Below are 7,263 nucleotides of genomic sequence, written 5' to 3'. Positions count from 1 at the left end.
CCGGTTACAGGGGGGATGGCTCTTAAAGACTTGCAGGACCATAAGCTTTAGATCCAGCTTAAGAAGACATTCGAGGTCTCTGTGCTAGGGATTCGTGCAGCTATCTGCAGTAATTTCTCCTTGCGAGCAGGGCTTCGTTGGGTGCAACAGCTACTAGCCAACAACTCGCTTTCCCCAGAGGAAGCAGGCCAGAAGGGACATCCGGAAGCGGTGATTGCTTACAGTGTGGATGCTTTTTATGATTTGCTTCGCACATCGGCCAGATCCATGGTGTCGGCAGTTTCAGCGTGGAGCTTGTTGTGGCTACGCCATTGGGCAGAGGATGTGTCCTCTAAATCACAGCTGGGTTCATTGCCGTTTAAAGGCAAGTTGCTGTTTGGAAAGGAATTGGAGGATCTGATTGAGTCCCTAGGCGAGAACAAGGTGCATCGTTTGCCAGAGGACAGACCAAAGTTGAGAGGTGCTCTATCTTCCCATTCACGATATAGGGGAGGTCAGAGGCCTCTGACTTCTCGGGGGTCAGTTTCCTCCTTCCGCCATAGTGCCAACAGGCAGCAGATGTACTCTCAGTCCTTTCGTGGGCGCCGGTCAGAATGCGCAGGGTGGAAAGCCCTCGCAATGTATTGCGGCCGGTCCATTCCTCGGTACCAGTGGTCAGAGGCAGGTTGTCTCGGTTTTACGAGGAGTGGACCAGAATCACATCGGATCAGTGGTTTCTAGATGTGATAAGACACGGTTAAGCGTTAGATTTTGTACGTCAGCCTCGCCAGTGCTTCCTAGTCTCGCCCTGCAATTTTGCGGGCAAACGCCGGGCAGTAAGAGAGACTCTGAGACGTCTTCATGATCTCGGCATGATTGTTCCGGTCCCGCCGCCCGAACTTCGCAGGGGCCGTTATTCCATTTACTTCGTGGTTCCAAAACAAGAAAGAACCTTTTGTCCCATTCTCGACCTAAAACAAGTCAACAGATGTCTGTGAATACCTCGTTTTCGCATGGAGACCCTGCGGTCTGTGATTGCCTTAGTGTGACAGGGGGAATTTCTCGCGTCCCTGGACCTCACGGATGCGTATCTTCACATCGGGATCCGGACTGATCACCAGCGATTTCTAAGGTTCTCCGTGTTGGGTCAACATTACCAATTTCAGGCACTGAAGTTCGGCCTTGCCACCGCGCCTCGGATTTTCACCAAGATTATGGTGGTGGTAGCGGCGCAGCTTCACAGAGAAGGTTTGTTGGTGCACCCAGAGCTGGACGATTGGCTGATTTGCGCAAAATCGGAGTTGCTCTGTCAGGAAGCAATTCGCCGGGTGCTTCAATTGTTGCGAACTCTCGGCTGAGTAGTCAATGTGTCCAAAAGCCGGCTGGTGCCTTCTCAGTCTCTGGAGTTTTTGGGAGCTTTATTCGACACTCATCGGGGAACAGTGTCTCTCACAGTGGAACGCATGTACAAGTTACAGGGTCAGGTGCGAAACTTGTTATCCAAGCGAGTTCCGATCATCTGGGATTATCTTTAGGTGTTGGGGTCAATGACTTCGACATTGGAATTGGTTCCCTGGGCCTTTGCTCTTATGCGGCCTTTACAGTCAGCGTTGCTTTTCCGATGGAACCCGATGTCAGAACAATTTATCTTCCTTTACCCCTGACAGATTCAGCTCGGTCCAGCCTGGATTGGTGGGTTGTGTCAGAGCAACTTATGCCGCGGAGTACCGTTAGTAGTTCTGACCTGGACAGTGGTCACTACGGATGCCAGCTTGTCCGGTTGGGGAACGGTTTGTCTCCGGAAGTCGGTGCAGGGGCAATGGTCCCCACAGGAAACTTGTTGGTCCATCAATCGTCTGGAGACCAGAGTGGTTCGATTGGCGCTGCAGGCTTTTCTTCCACTTCTCCGAGGCAAGTCGGTCAGAGTTCTTTCAGACAATGCGACCATGGTGGCTTACACCAATCGGCAGGGGGGAACCAAGAGTCAACCAGTGGCGTTGGAAGCCCGTCAGTTGATTGTGTGGATGGAAAAGAATTTGTGCAGCATAGCAGCCTCTCTCATTGCCGGGGTAGAGAACGTTCATGCAGATTTCCTCAGTCGCAATTGCCTAGACCCCAGAGAGTGGGAACTTTCGGACACCGCGTTTCAGCTCATTTGTGCCCAGTGGGGGACACCCACCCTGGATCTGATGACGATGTTCAAGAATTCCAAAGCTCCTCGGTTCTTCGCCTGTCGCAGGGAGATGGGAGCGAAGGGCATGGACGCTCTGGTGCTACCTTGGCCGATGGATGTTCTACTGTATATGTTTCCTCCGTGGCCTCTCATCGGCAGGGTCCTTCGCCGCATAGTGTTACATCCGATGGAGGTGGTGCTCATAGCTCCCGAATGGCCGCGATGTCCCTGGTTTGCGGATCTGGTAAATATGGCCTTAGAGGAACCCCAACGGTTTCTGAACGTTCCAGATCTACTGCATCAGGGGCCCGTTTGTTTCAACCAGGTCGAACGCTTTTGTCTAACGGCATGGCTTTTGAGAGGCAGCGGCTGAAATCCAGAAGGTACTTGGATGCTGGCTAACTACTCTTTTAAGGTCCCACAAGGTTTCTACATCTTTATCTTACGTGCGGGTCTGGAAGGTCTTTGAGGCCTGGTGCCTTGCTCAGGATGTCGTGCCCACTCAGGTGACCGTTCCGGATGTTTTGCATTTTCTTCAGGATGGTTTGGCAAAGGGTCTCTTGTGTAGCTCCTTGCACGTACAAGTGGCGGCACTAGGTTCTTTGCGCAGTCAGATCCACGGCACGTCTTTGGCGTCTCACCCAGATGTTGCTCGTTTCCTTAAAGGGGCAAAACATTTATGCCCACCATTCCGGCGGCCCTGTCCTTCCTGGAATCTGAATGTGGTTCTTAAGGCTTTGTGTGGGGCACCCTTTGAACCTATCCGCAGGGCCACCTTGAAGGATGTCACTCTGAAGGTGGTGTTTTCAGTGGCTATTGCATTGGCAAGGCGGGTGTCAGAACCTCAAGCCATGTCTTGTCTGGAGCCCTTTTTGCGGATCACGGAGTCTGGGGTGTCTCTGCGAATGGTACCATCATTTCTACCTAGGGTTGTCTTTTCCTTTCATTTAAATCAGGCGGTGGAGCTTCCATCGTTTTTGGATTTGGACAGCTCAGATCCTTTGTCTAAGGACTTGCGGAAATTAGATGTCCATAGGGCACTGTTGCACTACCTGGAGGTTACCAACGGTTTCCGTGTATCGGATCACCTGTTCGTACTTTGGAGTGGGCCTAGAAGAGGCAATGCGGTTTTGAAGACTACGATAGCTCGCTGGTTGAAGGAGGCCATAAACTCTGCGTATCTGTTGCAGGGATGGTCACTGCCGGTGGGTCTCCGGGCTCATTCTACATGATCTCAGGCCGCATCCTGGGCGGAATGCCAACAAATATCTCCAGAGGAGATTTGCAGGGTGGATACGTGGTAGTCCTTACATACTTTTGCCAGACATTATCGTCTGGACGTTCGAGCTCCAGGAACTGATGGATTTGGAGAAGGGGTGCTCAGAGCGGGCCTCTCCGGATCCCATCCCATTTAATGGCAGCTCTGGTACATCCCAGGAGTCTGGACTGATCCGGGTATGAACAGGGAAAAGAAAATTGGTTCTTACCTGATAATTTTCATTCCTGTAGTACAACAGATCAGTCCAGAGTCCCGCCCATCTGTTCTTACAAGGAAAGGGAGAGTCCATACTGCTTGTTTTCTTTCATTCACAGCTCAATTGGGTATGTCCTGTTATCGATAGCACGGGTTCTGTTCCCATTTGGGGGTTTATTGAACCGGTTCAAGTTGTTAGGTTACTGTATATAGTTAGTTTGGGTGTTTTGTAATCAATTCTGCTTTGACATTAAGTAATACTGCCAGACTGTAGGTAGCACCAGCCTAGAGAAGGCGGAGTTTTGTTTGATAAACTTCTGTCTCCATCTGCCAGAGGTGGGGGGGGGGCAAAACTCAGGAGTCTGGACTGATCTGTGGTACTACAGGAATGAAAATTATCAGGTAAGAACCAATTTTCTTTTTGGGAACATTTCCAGCCACCATGCTGTGATTGAAAATTTATCCAATAAACTTAATCAACTCTTGTGGTCACTCAGCAGCTCTTCTGAAAACTTACCCCTTACTTTGTATACAGAAATGGCACAATTAACTTTGCGATAACCAAGATCAATGCCTGTATCTGAGATGGAAAGTAGGACATCAGGAAATGCTCACATCTCTCCTTTCTTTCTCTTTCCGGTTCCGCTCGTCCTGCAAACCTCAGCACCGGTGCAACTACTCCCACGCCTCTTTCCATTGCTCCCTCTGCTCTCCCTCCTCTTCCCTACTCCATGCCTCCCCCTCCCTATCTCCCCTCCTCCCTCTCCCATCAATCTCCATGCCTTATCTCCTGTTCGCCCCCTTCCATCTTTTTCTCCTTTGCTCCTTCCTGTTATTGTATCAACTCCTCCCTCCCCTCCTTCCAATGCTCCCTCTGCTCTCCCTCCTCTCCTCTCCCCTAGCCCATGCCTCCCTTCTCTATATCTCCCTTCTCCTTCCTCTCTGCCCACCTGCCTTTGCTGTTCTCTACTTTTCCTCCCCTTTCTCTGTCTTGTTTATGCTTCCCCTTTCCCCTTTTCCTTTCCCTTACTTCTCCTTGACATCCCGTGTGTGTTTGGTCTGATTGCAGTGCATGCGCTACGAAGAAAAAAAACCGGTAAGGAGCCTTTGCAAACATCGCTTTGTGCTCTGTAATACTTTTAAAGGTCCTCGGTCAGCAGATTTGTCCAGCTGAGTTTGGAATTCAGTTGGGCAAACCGCAAAGTGTTAAAATTGTGGGCCAATGAATGGTTAACTTACCTGAATAAAAAGAGAGGACCGGGTGTGGGGCTTATGTTTAGCTGGATAGCAAATAGTTCCCCCCCTGTCCGAACTCCAGACCAGAAATATGCCTTGTTATGTGCTCCTACCTTTACTTGTGTAGAGGATGGACAGTAATCAAACAGCCTATTTCTGTGGATAAAAGAGCGCTTTACCCCCAGAAATGGCTTTCATTATTGTCCTCCCTGTATATAATGGTGATGTGCATTCAGCCTTACACATTTTAAAGTCTGAACCTTTCTTCAACAGACGAAGACAAGCCTGCATCAAAAATGACCGAGCGATTGGGAGTCAGGGTAGAGGTGGGTATTCTTTTTAGATTAAGGGACAGGCCCTTCAGTGAGGTTAGATCCTCTGGAGCTGCTCAGGGTAAGTTTTCAGGAGGCTTCTCAGTGCTGAACTGGCTAAGCTATATTTGGGAACATTTCCAGCCGCCATGCTGTGATTGAAAATTTATCCAATACACATAATCAACTCTTATGGTCACTCAGCAGCTCTTCTGAAAACTTACCCCTTACTTTGTATACAGAAATGGGCACAATTAACTTTGTGATAACCAAGATCAATGCCTGTACCTCAGATGGAAAGTAGGACATCAGGAAATGCTCACATATCTCCTTTCTTTCTCTTTCCGGTTCTGCTCATCCTGCAAACTTCAGCACCGGTGCAACTACTCCCACCCCTCTTTCCACTGCCCCCTCTGCTCTCCCTCCTCTCCCCTACACCATGCCTCCCCCTCCCTATCTTCCCTCCTCCCTCTCCCATCAATCTCCCTGCCTTATCTCCTGTTCTCCCCCTTCCATCTTTTTCTCCTTTGCTCCTTCCTGTTATTGTATCAACTCCTCCCACCCCTCCTTCCAATGCTCCCTCTGCTCTCCCTCCTCTCTTCTCCCCTAGCCCATGCCTCCCTTCTCTATATCTCATTTCTCCTTCCTCTCTGCCTACCTGCCTTTGCTGTTCTCTACTTTTCCTCCCCTTTCTCTGCCTTGTTTATGCTTCCCCTTCCCCCTTTTCCTTTCCCTTACTTCTCCTTGACATCCCGTGTGTATTTGGTCTGATTGCAGTGCATGCGCTACGAAGAAAAACTAACGGTAAGGAGCCTTTGCAAACATCGCTTTGTGCCCTGAAATACTTTTAAAGGTCTTTGGTCAGCGGATTTGTCCGGCTGAGTTTGGAATTTAGCTGGACAAACCGCAAAATGTTAAAATTGTGGGCCAATGAATGGTTAACTTACCTGGATAAAAAAAGATGACCGGGTGTGGGGCTTATGTTTAGTTGGGTAGCAGCCCTGAAGTTAGCTAAATAAACTTACTCCACTGTCTTTGGATCTATCCAGCGGAAACTCGTACCTGGGTAAGTCCAGCTAACTTCCTGCTCTCAGCACCGCTGCATGGACCTATTAGTTTATAAATATAAATGAAGAAGCATTTTGTTGATATTCAGGGATTTCACAGTGCTAATCAGTGATTTCTCAGAGATGAGGAGTCCCTCAGATCACAGGGAACTGTCTGCCCGCTATAGTTACTCCACTTAGCCATAGCAAATGGTTTAGTCCACTCACTACCCTAAAATAGGTCCTCCTCTGGGAGGTGCTTAGACCTTAGAAAGGTGACCCAGAAAAGACAAAACAATAAATATAACAAGTGAGGAATCACTAAATAGCAGTCAAATGTTTATTTATTAGCACAATCTGTGGTCAGAAGATCTCACTGATTCAGATGCTGGTTGGTTATTCCAGCTCTACCTGACACAAAAACCTAAAAGAACTGTGTGAGACTTGGTGCAGGACCCTGCTGATACCCAGCACTAACTTACCTGTCACTAATCATTCACAGAAACAGTGCTAATAAATGAATGTTTGTTATTATATATAAGAAAAGGATTTACAGTTAACTCAAAAGGCTTCAAAAACTGGAAACAGCAAAAAGGAATGAAAAGGAACAGTAACTGCTGGTACTTAACAGTTTGTCTGCAGAGTGAAATGCTGCTTCCTTCCCAGTCAGATATGAGGGCCCTGTGCAACCTTTTCCTGTCAACCCACAGCTGTACTTCCAAGCTGAAACAGGTCTCTCTCTCTTTCTGCTAATTCCAACTGTCATTCTCTCAGCCCGTTCTATCACTCTAACAGATCCTCAGCAGCAGTGCAATGTCTGCTGAAACGAGCATCTCTCTCTCAGTGTTACAGTCTCTCTCTCTCAGAAGCTTAGCAGCAGGGTGAAGACATCGGTCCTGAGATTCATCCCCTCAGCTCCAGCTCCTGGTGCCAGTGGAACACTGCGTTCTTATATTGCTGCCTGCTGACCGGCTGAAGATCATCTGAATAAAAAAACCTCTCAATATACCAGGCAAATAACAATTAAAACTCCTGCTCATCACC

General features: G+C 48.7%; 1 long non-coding RNA gene across 1 annotated transcript; it reads left to right on the top strand.

Annotated features, from left to right (window-relative positions):
- The first annotated feature begins 4,588 nt into the window (after positions 1-4,588).
- Positions 4,589-5,660, top strand: LOC115089477. Its single transcript, XR_003856104.1, has 3 exons — positions 4,589-4,722; positions 5,136-5,188; positions 5,546-5,660. It is a non-coding gene; the product is annotated as an uncharacterized LOC115089477 (long non-coding RNA).
- Positions 5,661-7,263: the final 1,603 nt, after the last annotated feature.

This window comes from Rhinatrema bivittatum, chromosome 4 (assembly GCF_901001135.1).
Source record: "Rhinatrema bivittatum chromosome 4, aRhiBiv1.1, whole genome shotgun sequence".
Taxonomy (NCBI): domain Eukaryota; kingdom Metazoa; phylum Chordata; class Amphibia; order Gymnophiona; family Rhinatrematidae; genus Rhinatrema; species Rhinatrema bivittatum.
The sequence above is the reverse complement of the archived record's forward strand: the minus strand, read 5'-3'. Positions and strand labels throughout refer to the sequence as shown.